General features: G+C 41.9%; 1 protein-coding gene across 3 annotated transcripts in view; it reads right to left on the reverse strand.

The window, feature by feature from the left end:
* Positions 1-26,344, reverse strand: part of LOC143018537 (uncharacterized) — an 85,733-nt gene that overhangs the window by 43,573 nt on the left and 15,816 nt on the right. Inside the window, exon 1 of one of the 3 annotated variants that reach the window (XM_076173975.1) lies at positions 2,700-2,835. The exons of 1 other annotated variant lie outside the window; for it this stretch is intronic. The gene's annotated coding sequence lies outside the window, so the exon portion shown is untranslated. Of the gene's footprint in view, positions 1-2,003; positions 2,118-2,699; positions 2,836-26,344 lie in introns of those variants that run through there. One more of the 3 variants, XM_076173976.1, reaches the window with a different exon arrangement.

Genomic DNA, 26,344 nt, shown 5'->3' on the forward strand with positions numbered 1-26,344 from the left:
TGTGTGTGTGTGTGTGTGATTCACCATAGACGTGGATCACGTGTTGGACACGTGATCGATAGTTATTACTTTTCCGGATAAGAGCTCAGAGCTCAATGTATTTGTGCAGACACATGTGTGCGTGTATGTGCGCGCGCGTGTGTGTACGAGCGTGTGTGTTTTTGTGTGTATGTGTTTGTGTGCCTGTGTGTGTGCGTTCGATCGCGTGAGCCCAGATGCAAGCATTTACCTATGTGTAATTATCTTGCTAGCTGTGTTCGGTCGGGTGATCAGGAAAAAATCCACACAATCTCAAAAGCCAGTGAACTTGCGAAAGAGAGAGAGAGAGAGAGAGAGAGAGAGAGAGAGGAAACGAGGGAGAGAGAGGAGGGAAAGAGAGGGAGATAAGGAGAGAGAGAGAGAGAGAGAGAGAGAGAGAGAGAGAGAGAGAGAGAGAGAGAGAGAGGGGGGGGATAAGGAGAGAGAGAAAGAGAGAGAAAGAGGGAGGGAGAGAGAGGGAGGTAAGAAGAGAGAGAGAGAGAGAGAGAGAGAGAGAGAGAGAGAGAGAGAGAGAGAGAGAGAGAGAGAGAGAGAGAGAGAGAGAGGGAGAGAGAGGGAGAGAGAGAGAGAGAGAAAGAGAGGGTGTGTGGGTGGGAGTAATTTTGGCTCCGAACGAAGGGAATTCCCGCCTTGACCTCCTGAGAGCCGCGGGTTCCTCCCGGTCCCAATGTCTCTTAGCTCGTTCACACCTCCTTTCCTGATTGTTGAATGAGTTCTGTGCGGAACAACAACAATCTATAGACCCCTTGTTCATTCATCTTGACTAATGTATGTAGATATACATATACATACACACACACGTATATATATATATATATATATATATATATATATATATATATATATACAGTATATATACAGTATATATATATATATATATGTACTTCCCCATCTTTCCTGCCTGAGCATCATCCAAGTGTTGTGGCATAATCTCCACCGCTCGCGCAATGTCCCTCGCTACGATACACGTGAAGATCCCCCCAGAAATCATACAAGGTATGTTGTTTCTAAGGAGGCAGGTCGGGAGTGTTCCCTGCGAAATGGAGACCTTATCTCTTAACATCTCATGAATCCCTAACTCATAACATTCAAATATGAGGCAATTAACTTTTTCCTAATATGACTGATTATCATGACCTCGTCTGTCTGAAAGTGGGATAGTAAAAGAACACGATTGCAACGTCTTGGAAGTCATTATGCATAATCGGCTTCCGGCCAAGCCACTGGGCGAATGAGGGGAAGTGCAGCCTGAAGCTCTGACGCCTGTGAGCAAAGATCGTTAGGAGGCCTCTCTCTCTCTCTCTCTCTCTCTCTCTCTCTCTCTCTCTCTCCTCGACCCCAGCCCTTACCATAGAGAAACAGAGCAATCACTGTCTACAGGCCCAAGGGCCACTCAAGGAAATCGCGCGCGAAAACTCGGCTGAGGCGGGAAGGTACGGAAGGAGAGGTTAACATGGACTCATGCAATGCTTCTCAACATCCTCTGACACAATGTTCCTGTACTATTCCATATACATTATGAGAAACCCTCGCCATATGAGTAACTATCTTTAATAAATGACAGTGATATAAGAGAAAAAATCTGATAGATGAATGTATGACTCCTTGGCAACGATATCACCCCTTATGCTCACCACACATTCCTTATCTTGAATTATTTTTAGGTCTTAGAGCACATTATGTCAAATGGCAATTTATTCCATATTTGTTCTACCCAAACTGAGAAAATATTGGCTGACATCTTTCATACTCTTTGTCTTGCAGTAAAAGTGTTCTTGTTTTATTCTTTGACAACCGTATTCAGGTATGTATGTGTGTGTGTGTGTGTGTGTGTGTGTGTGTGTGTGTGTGTGTGTGTGTGTGTGTGTGTGTGCACTCAAGCAGTATTTGTGTATAACGCAGGAACCCGTTATTCGACAAAATCGTCGCTCAATAGCCAGAATAAAACCCGCAGAGCTCGTTACCTTGGCTAAGGCGTTGGAGCTCTTGTTGCCTGACGCTCTTTCAGTCCCTGCCACAAGGACGTTGGTGAACAGAACACTGAAGTTATTTCTCTAACTGTTTATGCAAACGTGCGCGTCTGTCTGGGCTGACATACAAGAGTGGACTGCAGTTTATCAGTGGCTCCGCCTATGCGGGCGCATACAAGTGTAAAATAACTCGAGGGTGAGTGGAAGAGCCCATCAGGGATGGATGGGTGTGTCTAATTTTGAAAAAAGAGATTTCTTCTTTCTGTGGTCGCGCGTGACGTAACGTGTAAGTACGCACACACGCCTCTCTCTCTCTCTCTTTCTGTGTGTGTGTGTGTGTGTGTGTGTGTGTGTGTGTGTGTGTGTGTGTGTGTGTGTGTGTGTGTGTGCGATACCAACTGGGTGGGCTTAAACCGGGTATGGGTGGGTCCCATAAGTTTTATGCGGATTCACGTTAGAGTCTGACCCTTCACCACGAAGGGTCTACCAAAAGGCCTCTTTCCCCTTATAAGGGAGGAAGCCAACCAAGGCATGTTCCCATCCTTCATCCCTCTAACACCGCAGAGACGAAAAACAGACAAATGAGTATATAATCACATAAATGAACAAACATGTAAATTAATGAATAGAAAATTTGACAGAGATCGAAATCCCTTCAGTGTAATTAAGACCAGTGGGCGAATTTCTTACGGTTTGTGAAACGGCATTCAAGTTCCCAAATCTGACATCTCGAGCTCCACGATTGGGTGGGACGTCTGTCGACTGTCACACCGAAATCTCGACTGCGAGCTGAGATATCGAAGGGTCACGGAGCCAGGACGCAGCCAACCTACATTCAATCTCTTTCTCGCCACCCCATCTCCAACCTCCCCTCTCTCTCACTCCCTCGTACTTCCCTCCCCCCTCCCTTCGCCACCCCCACCCTCGCTGCGGAAGAAAGCCGACACCACCGACGCCAAGAGGGGAATGCGGTGATGTAATGCTTAGTATCCTTGACTGCATGGTGGTGCCCCTACGGCCCACTGGTTCGAAACCATTCTTGTACTATACCTGCCTCGCAAAGAATAGGTTTACTCTTTCCACCTCTCTTCCCCAGCGCCCCACTGTTGCATCATTTCCAGAACCTATCCCCATGCGTGCAGTACTCTCAGGCGCTGCCATATATATATATATATATATATATATATATATATATATATATATATATATACACATATATATATATTATATATATATATGTATATGTATATATATATATATATATATATTTGTTGAGCCATTCTGACAAGTTGAAGTGGGTGGGAAGAGGAAAGGGTTCTTCCGATTTTTATTCTTCACCAGTTCCACTACAAGCTTTTTCAAAAAAGTTTGTAGCGGAACTAGTCAAGAATAAAACTCGGAATAAGACTCCAGTCTTTCCTTTTCCCGCCCACTTCATATATATATATATATATATATATACGTATATCTACATATATATATATATATACATATACATATATATATACATATATATATATACATATACATATATTACATATATATATATATATATATATATATATATATTTATATATATATATATATATATATATGAAACAATTTCCGACAATCGCCCCGGGGTTCGAACCAAGGTCTCGCTCATTGCTAAACCTCGGTTCGATCTTCGGGGCGACTGTCGTAATTTATTTGATTGATATTCGTTTCTACTAGCGATTCACTTCAGGTATATATATATATATATATATATATATATATATATATATATATATATATATATATATATATATATATATATCGAGAGAGGAGGGGAGGGATAAATGCAATTGTGAGCAGGAGGATGCAACAGGTGGAAAAAAAAGACCTTCGGGTGAAGAGTTGTAATGATGGCGTCAGAATAAATATATAAATTAATAAAACCATAGGTTGATAAATAAATTAAGTAAACAAAACTTTGGATATAAAGAAATGAATGATGAATGAATAACAAATTCATATTAGACAAAAATAACTAAACAAACTGGATGCTGTAATAGATATAAATAAATGAATCGTGCCCGACCGCAGATCGGCCCCGTCGGATACCGCTGGCCTTCCTCCGTCCCTCCCTCCCTCCTTGGCTCCGCCCATTTCCCATGGCGTCACGCCTGAAAGGAGCCACGTCACGTCGTCTGCTACTCCAACGATGTCATGCCCGTATCTTGCATCCTTACGTCCTTCCTTCACTGTCACGTGACGTTCATCTGCTTCTTGTCACGGCACGCCCATTGTTCTCCAATTGGCTGTATGTTTCTCCTTGCATTTCCACTTCATTCGTCGTGTTACTTTCATCGCCGTCACTTCACGTGAATGTCTAGCTCCCTGGTCACGCCATAATTTTTAGCGCAGTACTATATCAAATCATCGTTACGTCCTAGGCCCCTTTAAGCAGCGTCACGGCGATTTTACGTCACACAACGCCTGCAGCCTTGATTACGTTCATCACCTTCCACGCTACGTGTGATTTTCATCTCAAACGTGATGTCCTTTTGACGCGCGGCACATACGAGTACTCATATTTCGTGTTAAACAAAACACAAGGTCATGCCGCCTGTCTTACGTCAGAGGCTATAAAGAGAAGGTCTGCACATGTACTCCTCAGATAACCGCACGTAGAACTAAGAGCCTTATCAGTCCTCGGGTTCCAATAGCTCCGCCTCTCGCTAGTTTGGAGCCTCGTGATTGGCTGACACGCTAGTGACGTCATACGCCAACTGGGACTAATTTTTATTTTTTCATTTCACTTTTCCTTTTATTTAACCGCCGACAGTCAAAGAATGCTCGTACATACTCGCACAAAAGAATAAAAAAGCATATATTTATGTATGTATATATATATATATATATATATATATATATATATATATATATATATATATATATATATGACGTGCAGAGGCAATTATTCAACTCTATCTAGCGATAGTAACTTAGACCCATCCTTGACTATGGGGTAGAGTTTTGGTCTCCGTCCTACAGAATGGACATCAATTCACTAGAATCAGTACAGAGAAGAATGACCTCAGAAATTTGTCTTGCGAAGAGAGGCTTAGGCACCTCAACTTACACTCTCTGGAAAGACGCAGAGTGCGGGGTGATCTAATAGAGGTGTTCAAGTGGATCAAAGGCTTTAACAAGGGTGATGCAAGGAATCATATTAAAACAACAGGGCAGTACTCGCAGTAATGGTTATGAACTGGACAAATTTAGATTTAAAAAGGAAATAGGCAAGAATTGGTTTACTAATGTGGTGGTCGACGGATGGAATAAAATTAGTAACCATGTAGTAAGCGCTGAAACTATCAGTTGTTTTAAGAAACGATTAGACAACTTTATGAATGGGGATGACAGGTGGTGATGGATACGGAGCTGCCTAGTGTAGGCCTTATGATCTCTTGCAGTCTCCTTCATTCTCATGTTCTTATATATATATATATATATATATATATATATATATATATATATATATATATATATATCATACAATCCATGACCGTCGCGCAGAGGATTCGAACCACCGCCTATAGACCCAAGAGAGTCCACAGCACCCGCCTTTAACCACTCGACCACAGATCGTCTGTGGTCGAGTGGTTAAAGGCGGGTGCTGTGGACTCTCTTGGGTCTATAGGCGGTGGTTCGAATCCTCTGCGCGACGGTCATGGATTGTATGATTGATGTCGCTGTCCACTAGCGAATTATTCACATATATATATATATATATATATATATATATATTTATATATATTATTAATAACACTAGTACCAAAGCATAGTGTTATGACCTAATAAACCATTGATAAACAGATAACACAGGGGAACACTTTTTCAGTAACTTTGAGTTGCATTGGATATTTTAACGGATTTTGAAAGAGTTTTAGGCGCTGATTTCAAATCTGAAATTAGTTTTTCTCTACAAGCTCTAGTTTGTATGCAATTTGAGGTTAATGAAATTGTACATATGTGAACTTGCGTAAACCATGTATAAGCATTTTAACGTCCATATATATATAGATAGCTTCTAATATTTTGATCATTCTTCATTTGTTTCAGTTCAAACATGGCTTCCAGAATGAGACATCATTGCAGAAACAAGCCTGATGCCTTCTGCTACATATGTGGATGCTACACACTCAATCGTCAGAGACGTAACATATCCTCGTTCGTCAAGCGTGCCTACAAGGCATATTTTGAAGTTCATCTTGGTGATCAAGACAAGCAATGGGCTCCTCATGTTGTGTGCCACAATTGTGAGGAAATGCTTCGAGACTGGACCAAAGGAAAACGCAAAGGTCTGCCTTTTGGAGTTCCAATGATTTGGCGCGAACCCACCAACCATGTAACTGACTGTTATTTCTGCATGGTAAACACAACGGGTGTTGGGAAGAAAAACCGACATAAGATTACGTATCCGAACATTCCCTCAGCTATTCGGCCTGTTCCGCACTCTGAAGAAGTACCTGTTCTAGTTTTCAAAGGCTTGCCTTCATTGGACGATAAAGACATTGGACATGATACAAGCCAGCAAGACAGTTGTGACAGTGAATTGTCAGAAAAGTGTTCACAATCGGAGGACTGTTCTTCAGACACTGAACCTTTCCCCGTCCCTAAGCCTCTTCCCCAGGCTGAACTGAATGATTTAGTGCGGGATTTAGGTCTTTCAAAGAAAGCAGCAGAGCTTTTGGCATCAAGATTACAAGGCAGAAATCTTGTTGATCACTCTGTTAAAGTATCATATTTCAGAAAGCGTGACCAGCTTTTTGTGACCTTCTTTTCAAAAGACAGACAGTTTGTTTACTGCCATGACATCCCAGGGCTTCTCAAAGAACTGGGTGTACCTTACTATAGTCCTGCTGAATGGAGACTCTTTTTAGACAGTTCAAAACGCAGTCTAAAGTGTGTTCTTTTACATAATGGCAATGTTTATGGAGCAGTACCTGTCGGTCACTCAGTGCATTTGCGGGAAGACTATGATGATATGAGAATGGTCATGGACTTATTAAAGTATCATGAGCACAATTGGATAATTTGTGTAGACTTAAAGATGGTCAACTTTCTTCTTGGACAACAGAAAGGTTTCACCAAGTTTCCATGTTTCCTCTGTATGTGGGACAGCCGAGCACGAGACAGACATTGGGTCCAGAAGGACTGGCCTATTCGTGACACCCTTGAAGCAGGCATGCCAAATATCATACAAGACCCAATTGTAAACAGAGATAAGATCATCTTTCCTCCTCTTCACATCAAATTAGGTTTGATGAAACAATTTGTCAAGGCACTGGAAACCGAAGGTGAATGTTTCCAACACATCATCACAGCTTTACCAGGGTTATCATTTGAGAAGATCAAAGCAGGCGTGTTTGATGGCCCACAGATTCGAACCCTAATTCGTGATGATCAGTTTGTTGCTAAGATGACCGCTTTAGAAAGGGCAGCATGGTTATCCTTTGTGGCAGTCGTTCAGAACTTCCTTGGAAACAATAAGGCGGAGAACTACAGTGAACTTGTGAACAGAATGCTCCTCGCTTTTCGTGATCTCGGGTGCAACATGAGCATCAAGCTTCATTTTTTGAACAGCCACCTTGATCAGTTCCCTGACAACCTGGGGGCTGTGAGTGACGAACAAGGAGAACGATTCCACCAAGACCTAAAGATCATGGAAGAACGCTACCAAGGGCGCTGGGACAAAAGTATGATGGTTGACTACTGCTGGAGCATTAAACGAAATTGCCCACATGAAATGTACAAACGCAAAAGTTACAAACGCAAATTCCTGCCTGAAAAAAATACACAAAGAAATTGATAAGCTTCCATCAGCTGTGGTGATGTTCTGAAGGATGCTAATCTAACTTTGGGATAGATGTTCTGTTAATGTTCTGTTTATTTTGCCTTAATAAATGTACAGAAATGGCTTTCATACTGTTTTAAGATTCAAGTGAACAAAAGAATTGTGGCTGATATTGCAATTTCCTATAATAACGAAAATTTAAAAAATAAATAAAAATGTCAAATTGCATAAAATCTGTAGCTTGCAGACAAAACCCGACTTCAGATTTGAAATCAGCACACTCAAGTTGACTATAGAAAAGTCTTTTTTTAAATGCAACAAAATGAGTGTTCCCCAGTGTAATTAAACAGTAGACAAATCGAAAAATAAACAAATTAACAAACGCACAAGTAGGTCAATAGATAAACAAGTTATCTATCACGTGAGGCTCTTGACAGGAGCAAACTGATCCTTTGCAGTTACCCACTTGACACCATTCGATTCAACCAAGGAGTTGGTCCTTGGTCTACAAGGGGGCTGAAGCGGCCTTGCTATGCACATTCAAAGGTGAAGGTAATTAAGCCTACGCCAGGAAGCGCTGAGTAGTGCGTCCGAAGCCGTCATTTTTACCCTATGCGCTTCTGGGGCTGTTGGGGGTATGTAGCTGTCATTGTTGGGAATCGGAGGGACGTGCGGGATTCGAACCCTAAGCCAGGAGGATGCAAGACCAGCGTACACCTTGAAAGTGATGTGCATATTTAAATTTTTCTGGCAAAAAAAAAAAAAAAAAAAAAAAAAAAAAAAGTTTAATTCATCTCCGGTGAAAAACTCTAATTGGGCATTTTGTCGGAAGGCGCCAACGGAAAACGTATAACGACTCCTTCCCCCCTATCATACAGTTATTACAAAAACCCTTTCTCCCGCACTAAAAATAGAAAAAAGATGTTCCACTGCTTCTCTCTTCTACTATAGGTACTACTGAAATCTGGAGACCGTTGAAAAATAATCAATGTCCAACTATTTCTCTTTTTTTTATCAGACGAAGGTATCCTTCAGTTCGAAACTATAAAAATCATTTAGTTAAACACCTAAGCAAGATGTCGTAATGGTTGTTATTTATTTTATATTATTTGTTTTTGTTTTGTTATTATTTGTCTGTTTGATTCTCATTTATTATCAGTTATATGTCAATTTATTATTATTTACTATTTACCTGTTTGTTTATTATTTAACTATACCTATGCATTTATTTGTGTATTTTATTTGATATTTACATTATTATAGTTTTTATTTATTTATTCATTATCATCATTATGATTTGTTTTTCGCATCCGACCTAGATATGGACCAAAAGGTCTCCTGTCGGCATGCTCCGCCTTTGTAATCCTTTGTCTCAGTAGGCTTCAATACGCTCATGTATAGGAAGTTCCGGGAACTATTTATTGGGTTATATTCTTCTGGCGACAACCTAACGATTCCATTCGGTAAAGTGAATGTGAGGCGAGAGGGTGGGGGTGGGTGGGTGGGGGGTGATGAAGCTTCCGGGGCCTGATGGCCTCCTGGCACCTCGAGGAAGCGCTGCCGTTGTCGTCGTCGTCGTCGAGGTTGAAGGGAGGGAGTGAGGGTGTGGGGGTGGGTTGTTGCGACGAAAGAGAGAGCTGTCAAGGATGTGCACCTGTCGGCCAGGAAGAGGTACTGTGAAAATCAGGAAGCGGAAAGGGAACTCTTGTTTACAGAAAAGGGAAGCTAGAGGGGGTAGAGGAAGATTATCTGCTGAAGAAGAAAAAAAAAAAAAAAAAGATGCTGAAGAAGAAAACTGATTTGGAAGGAGGGAAGGCCAAACGACGGGTGTCCAGAGGGAAGGAAGGGGTCACTTGTTTGACCCTTTCCGTCCCGGATGATACTTCCTTTTATTCTGGATGCTGTCAGCCCGTTTCATTTATCTCCGAGCAAAGTCCCATCGGTAAGAAAATGGCTACGGGCTTAGGCCATCTTAGGTGTCTCCTTTCATACCGGGTGTATTTTTTTTCTACTGACACCAGGTTATTTTATTCATCTCTGTAACACCTCGATAGCGATCGTAAAAATACTGAAGGAAGAAAATTAAAAACAAATGTCCAATAGCAGGGAGGAAAGGGTGAGAAAGGAGGCATCCTTAGAGATGTAGGCAGGAGATGAAGGCAAGCACAGGGAGGGAAGGAGGGAGGAGAGGGAGGGAAGGAGGGTGGAGAGGGAGGGGAGGAAGAGGGAAAGGAGGGAGGGAGGAGAGGAAGGGGGGAAAGGAGGAAGGGAGAGGAAGGGAATGGAAGGAAAGGGAGGAAAACAGCTGTCTAGAAAGACTGAAAATAGAGGAAAGGGGAGAAAGACACCTGCCCAAAATGGAGGGAAAAATTGAAGGGAACAACATCCGAATGATAACGAAAACTTGAGAAAGGGGGTGGAGGATAAGTAACAGCTGTCGAAAATGGACGCGCCAAAGGCAGGAATATAAACTGCCAAAAGGACCAGCTGTCGAGAGGCTTTTGAGAGCGAAGGGGGCAGCTGTCGAGAAAGAAGACAGCTGTTGGTGGGAGGGTAAGATGCAGCTACTGAAGGAGGAAGACCGGCTAAAGCCGTTATCGAAAAAGAGGAGATAGTGAGAAAAAAAAAAAAAAAAAAAAAAAAAAAAAAAAAAAAAAAAAAAAAAAAAAAAAAAACAACGGAGGCGGAGATTAAAAATGAAAAATAAAATGAGAAAAGTTGTCTTGAAAACAAGACCCTAACAGCACCGGCCATGGACAACTCGAGACATGACCTACGCGCGCGCATGTTCGGGGGAGAGCGGAGGAGAGTCCGTGAGGTGGAAAACGCGGTCCTTACATGGAAGAGGAGGAAGTGAGAGGGGCAGGAGGAGGAGGAGGAGGAGGAGGAGGAGGAGGAGGAGGAGGAGGAGGAGGAGGAGGAGGAGAAGGAGGTGAAGGGAGAGGAGGAGGAAAAGGAGAAGAAGAAGAAGAAGGAGAAAAGGGAGGAGGAGGAGAAGGAAAAGTAAATGGAAGAGGTGATGGAAGAGGGGGATTACCGGAGAGGGAAGAAAAAGAAGAGAACAAACAAGGAGAGGAGCGAGAAGTAAGAAGAAGAAAAAAGTTGAAGGGGAGTAGAAAAAAGAAAGGTACAGGTAGAAGAGATACAAAATGAGAAGGAGGAGGAAGAGGAAGAGGAGGAGGAGGGAAAAGAAGAAAATTAAGAGAACGAACAAGGAGAATGACGAGGAAAATGAGGAAGATAATTAGGAAGAAGGGGAAGAGGGAGAATAGAAAGAGGTGGAGTAGGAAGAATAGTAGGAGGAGGAGGAGGAGGAAAAGGAGGAGGAGGAAGAGGAGCAGAAGGAGAAGTAGGAGTAGGAGAAGTAGGAATAGAAAGAGGTGAAGTAAGAGGAGGAGGAGGAGGAGGAGGAGGAGGAGCAGAAGGATATGAAGTAGGAGTAGGAGAAGTAGTAGTAGAAAGAGGTGGAGTAAGAGGAGGAGGAGGAGGAAGTAGAAGAGGAGGAGGAGTAGGAGGATGGGGAGGGGGAGGAGGAGATGAAGGATGGGGATGGGGAAGAGGAGGAGGACGAGTAGGAGGATGGGGGAGGGGGAGGAAGAGATGAAGGATGGGGATGGGGAGGAGGAGGAGGAGGAGGAGAAGGAGGAAGAGGAGACGGTTGGAGTCTCGGGGCCAAACGCATGATTCGAGGGAGTACAGAAATGATCCACCGACCCACCCACTAGTACTGTCGTCTTGCACATCATCATTCATCCTCACAAAAGCTTGAATATTCTATTCAGCTGATGTAAATTCCTTGTACGACCATTAAATAGGTTTTTATTTTCCACTATTACACTAGTCATGCTAAAAATGGTAAGAGAAAAAGAATCGTGAATTTGTACATTGGAAATGTAATCATTATACCCTCAGTTGCCATGTAGGAGTTTTTCATGTTGATTTCCTGTCCAACATTTGCGAGATCTCTGAGCCCGTGTCTGTCTGTCTGTCTGCCTGCCTGCCTGCAACGAACAGTGTGGAGAGAGGATACAAAGGATTGTACTTCGTTGCAGGTAACCAGTGAAGTCAGAATTGTTAAAGGAGAGATCTGATGAGATTAGCCTGAAGGTGAAATAGTAGAAATTAAAAGCGATGAGCATTTTCTTTTTGAATGGAGAATGTAAGGGAGGCCTCGACCCACACAGAATCGGAAGACCTACAGAATGGGGGAAAGGGAACAGGGGTGAGACAAGGTGTAAAGAGAAAATAAAGAGACGAGGGGTAGCAGGAAGACGAGAGAGAGAGAGAGAGAGAGAGAAAGAGAGAGAGAGAGAGAGAGAGAGAGAGAGAGAGAGAGAGAGAGAGAGAGACAAGCTAGTAGCGTTTATGACCAAGTCAGCCCAATCCCACTGCCCAGGTGCTGTTGGTCAGTGGAGGATCCAGACAGAGCCATACGTGCACGTATCAACGCACAGCATATGCGAAGATCAATTCTTGTGTCAGCTTGGGCTGCCGTCAGGCTATTTCATTCAACGTGGAGGGCTACATATACAGAAAGTATACTCATTCCCTCAGTGAGAGAATGAATCAGGTTTGTGTTATCCGTCTGCTTGTGGGAGACTTATCCCTCGCCTGAATAAAATCGCCTGACGGCAGGGTAATTTGACTCTTCACTTTTCTACCGCGACGGCGCGGCGCGCGGCGGGAACGCTGGATCGTGTCTGTCTCCGAGTGCCCGACGACGGCGCGCTCCCCTTTGCGAGAAGAATCGGCTGCAATGAGCGGTCGTTTGTTGTGTCTGTCTATTGTCATCATCGTTATGATAGGTGTCAGAACTATTACTGTTGTTATTGTTGTTATTATTGTTATTCTCATCATTATTATTATCACTATAATTATAATAATAAGTATTATTATTATTATGAGTATTGGGATGGTTTGGACACGTGGAAAGAACAAGTGAAGAAAGATTAGTAGAATAGGTGTGGAAGGTAGAGGTGGATGGAGTGAACAGGTGGGGCGACCGAGGATGAGGTGGATGGATGGGTTGAAAGGGGCGTTGAGCAAGAGGGGAATGTCTGTTGAGCAAGGAAGGCAGAAGGCAGGAGATAGGGGTGAGTAGAGAATGGCTGTGTATAGATGATACTGTGATGCAAAGAAGGGAGGGGGCGAGGGATGGAGGGGGAGTAGGGAATAGTTATGTGTAAATGATATTTTGACGAACTCCGATGGGATTTCTCCCCGTCTTCTCTATTTTTCGCATGTAGGGACAGAGATGGGGGGGGGGGGTGACCGCCGGTTAAGTGAAGCGGCCTTGCTGTGGGTGTACTGTGTCTTGCTGCATTGTTTCTGAATCAGAGCAGTGGGTGGGAGACAGGGATGACCCTTCATCCACGAGGAGCTAAGATGAGAGGGAGGGGACGGGGTGGTGGATGGAAGCGGAATGGGTGGAAATGAAATGGGTGGGAGATATGTGACCTTTGAATTGGCTACCTCCTTTACAAGGGGGAAAAACCCTTGGCATATAGATTACTATTATTATTATCATTATTATCATTACTATTATTATTATCATCATCATTATTCCTATTAAAAATATCATTATTATTATCATCATTTCAACTATTATTATTATCATCAATATGATTGTCACTGCTACTATTACTATATTACCAATATTATGATCAAAATGATGACTAGAATTATCACTTATCTATTCCTCACTACCTTTTTCTTTAATTAATTTCACCTGCTCTACACGCCAATCTCCTCCGGTTCATTTCCCAAAGGGATGTTGACAATTGCTTTTTGTCCTGACTGCTCGACCACACAGGGCAAAGGTGATGACTTCGGTCTCACCAGCTACAATAGTTTTTTTTTTTTGACAGAAGCACAGTAACCTTTCTCACCTCCGTTAAACGTCACTTTCTCCTCTAGCGTCGTGACACGCACGCACTCGAATGTGTACGCAGACACGTGCACACATACTGTATATGCACGCGCTTGAACACAAGCAAATACACACGCACATACATACACGCACACACACACACACACGCAAGCACGCACGCAAACACACACACACATTCATTCTCTCTTTCCCTCTCTTACACACACACACACACACACACACACACACATAAGTGTAATTCTCATAGTTTTAGAAGAATCATTTTGTTGAATGTAGTTGGAAAGGCGTATGGGAATGCGTTGATCGAGATGGTTAGGAGAGAAACAGGGTGAATTTAAGGAGGGTTGAAGATGCGTGGTTATATATATATGTATATATATATGTATATATATATATATATATATATATGTATATATATATATATGTGTGTGTGTGTGTGTGTGTGTGTGTGTGTGTGTGTGTGTGTGTGTGTGTGTATTGTAGTAAGGCACATGAGCGAGAATTTTCTGGTACAAGGTAAGGATGTTTTTTGCAGGTGTCGGATATACATAGGATTGAGAGGGACAATCATTTTGTTTTAAGTGACTAGTAGAACTTGTGAGGTTTGGAAGTGGTGAGAGAGTGAGGTAGTGAAGGTGGGGTAGCGCCAAGGTTGTGTAATATCATAATGATTGCTCAACTCTTACATGGATTGGGCGGTACGGTATGTAAATGCATGGAGATGAGCAGGGAATTAGAGATGATGAGTGGTAATTGTGGGAAGTCGGAGGTGAGCCAGTTGTTGTTTGCTGATGACACTGCGTTTGTGGCTGGATCAGAAGGGTCTGAGGCAGTTAGTGACGAAATTCAAGAGGGTAGATCGGAGGAAACTGAAATTAAATGTGGGTAGAAATAAGGTGATGAGATATACAGGGGGTAAGAATGGCAGTGAGTTGGAGATTAGATTTAAAGGAGAGAGGCTGAAGGATGTTGATAATTCTTAAGTATTTGGGACATATGTAGCAGGAAATTGAGGACCCGGTGTCGGGGTAAATTGCAGACCAGTGATTCTTAACCTGGGGGCGCCCCCCCTAGGGAGGCTTCAGTGATTTTCAGGGGGGGACCCGAACCTCAGGGAAAAAAAGTAGAAATTTTACCAGTTACGTGTTATTTTTTTGACGACAAATGTGTCAGTAATGTAAAGGTAATTATTATGAGATAAAGCAGAAGTATCGTCGTTACTAACTCATATTTTCAAAAGTCTTCCAGGCATACCAGTTTTCCTATGTATTAGGTTGATCAAAGAATACTGGAATGGTTTGGGCATATGGAAAGAATAAATGGATGAAAATTAGCAAAGAGAATGTGGAAAGCAGAGGTGGAGGGAGTGAACTTGAGGGGAAGTCCGAGAATGTCTGCTGAGCAGGGAAGAGAGAGGGCATGAGATAGGTGTGAGTGGAGAAGGCTTATGAATGGATGATAAACTGACGTGGCCCGAAGGGATTTCTCCCCGTCTTCTCTAATTACTGAGCAATTTCGACAACTTAGAGAAAGTGGGAAAAGAAGACAACTTTGGAGCGAAACTGGTCAGGAATGAAACTCGAACTCAGAGCCGTGCCTTCTTCACTCATTTTCCATAGATACATATACAAATAAACAGACGAGAAATCTCTGCCACCCCACTCTCCCAACACACACACAGACACACACACACACACACACACACACACACACACACACACACACACACACACTGCCCCTGATTCTTGCAGGACCCTACCCTTGGCCGCCTTCCGACGCCCACTCTCACCTCCCGAGCGAAGAGTAGTTTCTTCTGATCACAATCATTGATTCTGACATTTTTTTATATACACATATGTGTGTGTGTGCGTGCGTGTGTGTTTCCGTGCGCGCGTGTGTATGTGTACGTGTGTGTGTGTGTGTGTTTATGCGTGCGTGCGTGTGTGTGTGCATGTTTGCACGCGCGCATGTGTATGCGTGTGTGCATTCGTGTGTGCGTGTGTGTATCCGTTTGTACATGCATGCATGTGTGTATGTACATGTGTACATGCGTGTGTGCGTGCTTGCGTGTACGTATGGATGTGTATGTGTGTGCGTGTGAGTATGTGTGTGTGTACATGTGCGCGTGCGTGCACGTATATTTATCTAATTGTATTTACTTAATTGTAGTATACAAGAAAGGAGCAACGCTCGTGGGGTACCGTCTCCTACTCTCTAAGTTAACATACTAACCCTCAAACTCATACATACGGTTCTAACTTATTCTATATCCTTGATTTCCAACTTAGATTTGGATTCATGTATGGTTCCACCATCTACGCTATTCCAAATATCTATACATCTATGTGGAAAATTGTATTTCTTCACATTCTTTAGACGTACGTGTGTGTGTGTGTGTGTGTGTGTGTGTGTGTGTGTGTGTGTGTGTGTGTGTGTGTGTGTGTGTGTGTGCGCGCACATTAGTTTATGTATGAATGTGTGCAAATTTATACACTCATATATAAAGTAATACATCCATACACACACACGCACATACACACACGCACACACATACACATACACACACACACTGAAATAATGAAGAAAAGTTTCAAAATGGTTTTATTGAAGAAAAGACTTCTGTAGAGACGAGAGGTGTAGAGAGGTAAGTATGGAAATAAACATGGAAGTAAAAGACGTGCGAGTACATTAGAACTGCTGGATATAAGACAAGCTCCAGAGCTACATGGAATCTCAAACTGGATACAGAAAGATGCAGAAACTAAATGACGGACAAGGTTCACAAACTAATTGTGTGTTCATTGGATGATGGGGTAAGAAAAAAAAGATAAATTGAAAAAATAAAAAATAAATAAAAATTACAGTACCAGTTCTTGAAGGAGGAAGTAAAGAAAAAACACAAAATTAACAAGTGGTTTTGACTAGGATGGTGGCTAAATCAAGTAAAAGAATTGCAAGAAAAATTAGATTGAACTGGAGAACGTCTCAGTTTCTAATTAGTTCACTTTCAGAACGGGAAGTGTCATGCTATGCTTTTATTGAAAAGTGGTTGACGTTTCTACATGGATCTAAAGAAGGTATTTGAAATGGTACTTCATTAATAACTTTAGTGGAAATTGAAGCAAACTGGAGGACATAAAGTTAAGCCCTTCCAAGAGATAAAGAATTGAGGAACAGGTACATGAGAACAGTACTGAAGAACAAAAAGCCAATACGGAAGGAAGTAACTAGCGGAGTTCCACAAGGACTGGTCCTGGCACCCGCAATGGTCTTGATATAAGTAAAGGGCAATCTGGAAGGTAAGGCAAATTACGCCTTCATGTTTTCAGACAATACAGAGAAATGACAGGTGGTTGTGTGCAGATTCCCTCTGATGTCCCCAGGCGCACAAAGTTTACAGGAGTGGCGAGTTGCAAAGGACATGTCATGCCACCCTTTGAAAGGACTTGTTAATCCCTGAATAAAAAGAGTTAGCAATGGAAGGCCGTACGTGTTTCAACATGACTTGACACCTTTTCACAAAGCTCAGGCGAACCAAAAATGGATGGCGGATAATATTTATGATCGCGTCACACTCGACGTGCGGCTCCAAACTCACCAGACTTGAATCCCTTGGACTGCTACATTTGGAATACTGTTAAGAAAAAAAGAATAAAAAAAAGAGAGACCAACAAACATCCCCATATTTCGACAGATAGTATCCGAAGTGAATAAGAACCATTTCTGATCCCGCACTGACGTCGTCGCTGATGCTCAAGGCGGTCACATGGATTAAGCCTATAATGAAGCTAAGAATATGTGCAAAAAATTCATATGTATTTAGTTTTTGGTCAGATATAATTGTTTTCTTGATTATAAAATCTGTCCTAAAATATCTTACACATACATACACACACACACACACACACATATATATATATATATATATGTATATATATATATATATATATATATATACTGTATATACACACACAGATACAAACACACACACATATATATATATATATATATATATATATATATATATACTGTATAACGTGAATACAAATATACATGTATACAAGCTAGTACGAATTCAGCAACCTAAAGCTTCTTCAAGACTCCTTTCAGAGTGTCAGCGTTTGCATCCTCCTCACCATCACCCCGACTGTTTCCGAGAAGACGGTGCATTTGTCATGCGATAACCCTAATCATGTGTTCCTTAACAGGCTCTCCTCCGTGTATTTAGTGCGTGATTTTTTTTCGGGAATTACCAGACTCCCTCAGACATCAACCCAACTGACAAATCACTCCTAAGACAAGTAAGAAATCCACGGACACGACTGAGCTCTGGGTATGAGAGGCCGACACAGAGATGGCCTGACCTCAGTCTCCAATTACTCCAGATACATCCACCACACAGAGGACACTGAGCACCTCGTACTACTTGTCTTCTGACAAGGACAAGGACTTGTGGTCCGAACCGGTGGACGTAGATGGTAACCTGGGGTAGCAATTTGGTTGATTGATATCCCTTGAAGCCAAGTACGGGCGCATCAGTTTCTTGAAGACAGTTGTACGCGAGAAATTTTTAGAATCGATGGCCTTCAGGATGTCGGTCGAAGTGTACCACAACAATGCCCTTGCGGCAGCTAGAGCAACGTATGTTAAGTAATAACTGCATTAAAAAGCATTAGGGAGTTTACCTTAATGTCGTTTGACAGGGGCTCACTGGTAGGGCGCGTTTTCAAAGAGGTCCACAGTTTGCCTAAATGTTGTGTTGTTATACTTACTTCTCTATTCTTATTTGACATTTTTAAACAAAGATATATGTTGCTTTTATTGACATTTCTTTATATTCAAATACTAAGTATGATCTTCGCTGGGCCAAAGTACGTCATATTATGAACCAGGGCGAAACATTTGAGAAACAATGTACTTTACGCAGAGAGTTCGTTTCTTCAGCCGAATGAAATCTAGTAAAAACTATATCATATGTCAATGGGCGCAAGACATTGAACAAGATTTGTGAACTCAAGAAGACTCCCAGTACTTAGGGGTCCGAGCTTCAGCTGACTAAAATCGTTTGGTAATAAACTGAACAAAGTATAAGAAGTTTGACACCTTCAACTAAACGGCGCGGCGCGCTCTGCGGATTCTCTTCTCAGCATTGAGTTCGGTGGGAGGCTTTCGCACTGGAGAAATCGATTCACGATCGATGTGTTCGATTTCATGAGGGCAGTCTATAGATTCGGTGCTCAGCGGCAGGCATTTTATTACAAGACTGATAGCCAAGTCTCTGATGGTGTGAATTTGGGTTTCGCTTGGACTCTGCCCCGTACAATAAAATCCTGATGTGTTTGCTGAAACAAATCTGACAAAGCGCAACGCACTGCAGCCGCGAGATGCCAAAACTGTAATGCCGCAAGTTTTGGCTATATCTTTGACCTCTGGTGGCTTAGATCCGATGTTTGGTCTCCATGTGGGGTAAGGACAGGCCACAGACACGAAAGGTCAACGACGTGCATTTTGAATGCATTCGGCCTGGCATGCGATTTCCTTCGGACAAGGAACAAACCCAAGCTGATGGGTCTGAATTACGCAAGAGAATCTGACCAGCATACTCCAAACGCAGTCTCTTGTGGGGGCTGTGATGGCCCAATGCTTGGCATGTTAGGCTCACGTGCTAAAGATTGCGACGTCAATCTCTCTTACTGGTAACTTTTTCTTCTGTAAAGACATGCGCTCTTGCATCTTCTCCTAGACTTTAACTTATGCTAGTCTTAACCCTCTGACTGATGTGGTCGACTTGTTGGTTTCATTCTGGCTGTCGTCATGCGATTTTATTCAGCTGAAAAAGAAATGCAGTCAGGCGGTTTCCCTCATCGAGGTTATGGCGATTCCTGCAGAAACGGAAACGAAAAACAGAAAATGGGAATATCAGACAGCAGATAAAGACGACATATATTGCAAAGCACATTTGCAACGCTGTCGTCGCAATCTGAGACTTTATAAACCAGTAACGCACCCCTTTCAGCTGAATAAAATTGCCTGGAGCTTGTCAAAACCAAACCCTCGAGGTACATAGCCGAGCCGAAATGAGTGAAATTGTTTGAGGATCCCTTACTACGCTATGGCGGCCCCTCGGCTGAACACAATCGTTTGACATTAACCTGAACAAGAGTTTCAAAATACGATACTGCACCGAAGAGGTACTGTATAGAAGAACTCTTCCAAGGTGATCCCATACAGGTTTTACGCTTTCCTTATGCGTCGTGTACGAAGTACGATTAAGCTTCCTTCTTGTCAGTTCGAAGGCCAGGGCCCGACCCCTGTCGTCTAACAATGACGGACTCCTTTATCCGTAGGGGGGTCGACTTTCGATCCTCCTATCTCAAACCTCATTTGATTAAACAAAAACTTTCATCGTGTTTGTAAACCCACGACCAATCTCGTTCGAAAATTAATCCTCACCCCTCTGGAGAGAGAGAGAGAGAGAGAACAAAAACAAAACAAAGTCCTCGCCATAGTGAGGTCCCCCTCCTCCCTGAAGCTGAACAAAATGATCGAGCTTCGTGAGGCTAGAGAGAGAATTTGTTGGGTACGTCAACGCAACAAAGGGGTTCATTTACATAGTACGACGTCCATTTCAACTCTGCAATGAAGCAGCCCTCCCTCTTCCCTTTCGAATGTGCAAACAATCGGAGACGACATTAGTTCTGCAAATGCTAGCGATCGCAAGATAATTTACTTCGGTGCGCCCCGGTCAACACGAAACATCGTCTTCAAAATCTTCAGGTAGTTGTTCATGAAATCTGAGTGACATTTATAGTTGTTTATACTTAATAGTCCTAACAGTTTTTTTAAATACATTTTGGAAAACATTCGGAGTTATAAAAGCACTTCTGGACAACTAGCATTAGTATACATTTTCACAAAAGTCTTGTAGCATATTTAGGTAACAAATTTCTCGCAGTTTCCTCAAGAGAGTGCGGCTTCACAGAAAATGTCTGACATGAGCTCACTCACTCTTGTCGATATAAAAGTGGAATAATAAGCAGTCGAACTCAGCCATAGCCAGCCGAACCCATAAACCGCAAAAATATTTGCCTTTAAAGGGTATCTCGAGTGAAATTAATGAAGGAACCTTTTGTTTCTAATTGTGTGGAATTATTCCATGTCGGTATGTGTTAACATAGCCACAGTCAAATACCTTTAAACTTTCAATGTTTTTCATTGTTATTGCTGTCTGAGGTATTTTACATACAGTAGTTATTTTAGAGTATGAATATTTTTTGTACAGAAAATCAGTGAAGAAATCGGCAGCAAGGGTAATACAGTGAAAACTATACAAAAGTTACGAACTTGTGGTTGCATGTCTCTTATGTGTATAAAATTCTTGTTCATTCTGCTTATCTTTATATACTATGAATGCCGAGTACTGAAGCTGTGGCATAAGTGATTTTAACCCATTCAACTCCGAGCACAAGATGTCTTGTCATTTGGTCAATAAAAACAAAAAATCATAAAACACCAAAATGTTTGATCAAACACCAGAAAAATATGACGTCAATCCTCGCTTCGCTCGCAGCGAAGCGAGGACTGACGTCATATTTTTCTGGTGTTTGATCAAACATTTTGGTGTTTTATGATTTTTTGTTTTATTTGACCAAATGACAAGACATCTTGTCATCGGAGTTGAATGGGTTAAACAAATTATCTTAAATCCCTTACAAAGGAATCAGAAAAAATATCAAGAATTTCAACACTGCATAATCTTTACGTTTTTACCAGCCATTATGAACACTTTACATTAGGCAAGAAAATGAAGACAGTCAAAAAAGGAAATGCATGACAAAAACATAATTATTTATTATTTTTTTTTTAGACAAGTGATCCCCAGCAACCAGGTGTAACCATGGGAGAATAAATTTTTATATATATATATATATATATATATATATATATATATATATATATATATTTTTTTTTTTTTTTTTTTTTTTTTTTTTTTTTTACAGTATTATGAAAACGTTCCATGACGAAGTGATATTATCCTTTAGAGCAGAAGCGCTGGTGAATTGTCGGTGACGAATTCGAACATATGTATAGGTATTACTTTTACTATTATTAATGTTAATATCATTCTCATCTAATTAGATATTGTGCGCCTATTAGGGCAGTAAGAGGTAAAACAAATTACTTAGGAAACTCGAACAGAAGCACTTAGAAAACACGACAAAGTCAAAGATGGGGAGGAGGAGGAGGAGGAGAGAGAGAGAGAGAGAGAGAGAGAGAGAGAGAGAGAGAGAAAGGTTGTGTACGATTATCGTTTCTGCACACCATATTTTGAATAAACTAATCTCTGGATCTCTCCCGTTTTAGCTTCCTGCGTGTACTACATTCCCTCATCGAAGGCCACCAACTATTTCGTTGACCATCCATCATTTTTTTTTATTATTATTATTAATTTTTTTCTGCTAGACACTACACACGACATCCGCATCACAAACATTTTTCCGAAGGATGCACTTGTCTTTTTAAGTCAGTTATCATCAGTTGTTGCCAACACTAGTTCCTGCTTCCCTCTGTCGTTTTGCAAGAATGTTTGGTATGAGCCAACCTACCTCACCCTGGGGGTCTGGAGTCCCAACCACAGACAATAAGATCGTCTGAAAGGGCCTCACCTGTTCAGGGAGATGAATGAAGACGGTCTTCATCTTGGGCATTCTTCCACGTTTGTATACGACAGTTTGGCGGGAACGGGTAAAACACTGGCATGGAACTCACACTCGGCATGCTAATTTCTTGCATGCTCAAGTGATGTTATCTCTGGTTTGCGCACAATTATTCTGGCCACCTCCACGATTTTGCTCAGTCGGGTGGAAAAAGAAATTTCATTCAACACAAATGAAAACACATTTCGACTAATACATTCATCAGCAAAGTTGTCATATACCGCCAGATTTTTTTTTTTTTTTTTGGCTGACGGAAAATGGTTTCACTCGTCAAATGAATAACCCTTCCATTACCAATGATGACGTGCACATTTATACTGGCTGCTCCCAGACGATTTTATTCAGCTTAGGGAAACCCTCTGCGTAGTGAAAGAGTTGACATATAGTCCAGATTAAGATTACGAGAGAACAGATGTGTGTGACGTTATATTTGACCTAGTCAGCTTCTGTTGTGGCCAGATATCTTCTACCTTGAAGGTCGGGGCGGGGACGGATTCCGGAGGTGGAAAGGCGAACAGATTCCTAGCGTAAGCGGTCACGTACCAGGAAGGACACGGGGGCCCATGATGACCTTTGGGATGCCACACGATTCTCTCCTCCCCACCAGTCAATCCCCCTCCTCCTCCTCCTCCTCCTCGCCCTATTCGACACCCTGAGTACAACCATACCTGCTCTTTCAGTACACGATTCGATCATAACCTTAATTCTTTATAGTTCAGGGTGGCGACTGCCACACGTTTGAGGAGTGGGTTTGGGGGTTGGAGTGGGGTTTCTTGCCGTGCTGATGGGGTTAAGAATATCATTGGTATTTGCCTGGGTTAATGTTAAGTGATTCTATTCAGCTGAAGAGTGGCCACTGCCGTCGTGATGTGGTCGAGGGTTTAAACTTAGTTCATTCTCTGTATTTTCCGACTCTTGCATTCAATCTGATTTTCACCAGGTGATTCTCTTCTTCTGAGGTAAACTTCCTCTTTAGAGAAAAGGTTACACACATCTCCAGTCTATTTTCATCAACGATGACGACATTATTCGGGCGGGAGAAATTCTTCCGCAGTAAAGAGGGTTATATGTGTTACTGCCTACAACTTCTAGAATTCATGTTTTTGGTTACAGTTTTTCATTGTTCTAAAGGCGAGTTCTCAACTGTGTTGCTGACAAGTTAAAAATACTTTCTTGTACTTTCGTACATTCGGTGTTCGTTTTCTGTTCCCTAACAAGAACAGTGTTTCTTTTGGGGGGACGTTGTTTATTTAGTATTACTATTTCCTCACAATTTTACTAGGTTTATTTCACAGTTTATGTGCTTTACTTAAAGTTCCAAGTTCTTGATCATTACACCTCTCAAGCAGAAATGTTTGTATCTTTTTCCTAAACATTGTTTTCTGGAGTGTTTTACAGTAAATCAGCTAGTAGTATCTAGCTTCAGTTAAACACTGCCACTTTCATAAAAAAAAGTATCTAGCTATCTAGTCTTGAGACACAATTTTAATTACATTTCATCGCCAACAATACGTCATCGTTCTTATCTTTGAAGACAATATCGTGACAATATAAAAATTATATTTATTTTGGATTTATGTAGTCAGATGAAGCGTGCGGTTCTGCTGGTAGAGTTTGGGTACATATGGAACCGTGATATCTTTCAAGTGAGGGAATGTTGTATTGGTGTGATACGTCAAAAGGTGTGCATGGTATGGGGAAGTTACATTTAAAAAAGTGTCTCTTGAAAGAAAGTATGAAGACAATTTATTGAAGCTAGTTCTTCTAGAATGTGATGTAATGATATCATTGAGGAGGAAGGCTCTTCCGGGGGTTTGAGTAAATAGGACATTAAAAGAAAACGGGTGCTACGGGAGAACAAAAAAAAATGGTGGAGGTTGTCATTTGATATATAAAAAAAGCCATGGGTAAGACGAGAATGTCCTGTTCTTAGGTGGAGCAGTAGTGTATCAAACAGTGGGTTATGCTAGTGGGAAGACCATGGATATACATGAAGTTTGATTTGTCGGGTGCTTTCCCTGGCTTTTGTTTTGTCGCAATTTTTGTAGTGTAGACTGGAAGGTTGGGGAAAACTGTTGCAGGCAGTGGAGGTAGAAGTAACGAACAGGGCCAATACTGAATTCCGAACTGTCTTGTCGGTTCGTTAGTTTCAAGGGATGCCAACATAAGATGGCACCCCGCAAAGAGGCAATTTGAAGCTGGAGGAAATTTGGATAAGCCACGAATGAATCTCGAGGAACCAATGGAGGGTGTAAAGAACTTCTAGGGTGCTGCGTAGGTCAGAGATGTAAGTGGTGAAAACGGGAGCGAGGAGATAAAGGGAGATTTGGAAGAGATGCTGCTGCATAACTTCGCGGTCAGGGTGGAAGCCATTTGAGTGAATGTGGATGGCAAAAGAAAGAGGCGAGAGCAAAATAGAATTTTTGAGAGATAATGTCAAATAATGTTTTTGTTTTTTTCCGACAGCGTTGTACAGAAAAAAGTAGCTTAAGGGTCTGGGTATGTATCCTAATTGAAAGGACTTTGCCAACCATTTCTAGTGGTTAGTAAGTCTACCATCCTCATGCCAAGTGAATGGGTACAATGTGAGCATTTGTTGAAACCTTGAAGAGTTGAAAGGCCAAGGAGAACCCAAAAAAATTGGGGTGGAAAAGGAACATCTTGATACGAGATATCTTAGTGACATAAACTTGCGCGAGGCAGTAATTTGTGGTCACAATTCAACGACACTTTTGTTTTTTAGATGAGGGATCCAAGAAATGTGAGTTGAGGGAGGGTAAGACCTTGAAATCGAGTTCGCTCGACAATTGGGAGGGGAACGTTGTCGAGATTTACTGACAGAGGTGTCTTTCCTGTGGCGACATCTGCAGACGTACATGTTGTCTGATTTTGAGGAAGAAAACGGTTGATGTGGGACTAGGTCGTAATTGTGTATTTTCGTGGGGAATGTGTTTTCCTATATCGTCAATGGCAAGGGTAAATAGAAGGACGCTCAGGACTCTTCCTTGCTTGACTCCTTCTAGTTGAATACGTGGGGAGTACAAATTAGGAAAATTCGGATTGGGACTGAATAAAAATTATTATTTATATTATCATAATTTTAATTTATTTGTTTATTTATTTATCTTTTATCATTATTATATATATTTTTGCATCCGTCTTAGTTATGGACTAAAAGGACTTCTGTCGGCGTGCTTCTGTCGGCGTGCTCCTCCTTTGACTCAACGAAAACCCAAAAGAAAGGTTTTACGTTGGCTCCTTCTCCAGGCTGAGTTATGCACGTTTCCTAAATCGGAAAATATGGCGAATACACTCTGTCTATTGGCTGATGCGATGTAAATTGTCGTTTCTCTTTGCACCAAGATATCTGCAATGCTGCGGCCACCATGGTAGCCGGATCGGAGGGAAGTCATAAGAGAATGACACTCTAGTTGCCAGACGAGTCCGAATGAGACCATGATTCCTAGTTTACGAAAGCAATTTGTGAGGCATAACGCCAGGTGGCGACTGGGATTCGAATATAATCTTCCTAGACAGTAATTCGGTCCGGCGATTTCTGTTGTTAGAAGTCAGCGACGAAGCTTCTGCTAGTGTCTGCCACCTGAGATGATTCAGTTGAACTGAGTTAATTGTTGACTTGAAGGACGGGGAGTGATTACAAAAGCGGTTTGTTGGAGGTTTCTGGACTATTTCTCCATACTTTGGGAATGAAGGGTTGAGAGGTGATTGATGACATGCAGTATAAATATGATCAACGTGCTTGACGCATCACTCGGCGGGCATTTTTTTTTTTTTCCCAAGAGGAGGGAGTTTTCAAGAGTGGGGTGTCTTTTGAGACGGCGAAAGGCTTTTCTCTATAAATTCGAACAGTTCGTGTTCCATCGGAACCAAGCGTTGAAATATG

Source organism: Oratosquilla oratoria, chromosome 35, assembly GCF_046742065.1.
Source record: "Oratosquilla oratoria isolate Oo_2021 chromosome 35, ASM4674206v1, whole genome shotgun sequence".
NCBI lineage: Eukaryota > Metazoa > Arthropoda > Malacostraca > Stomatopoda > Squillidae > Oratosquilla > Oratosquilla oratoria.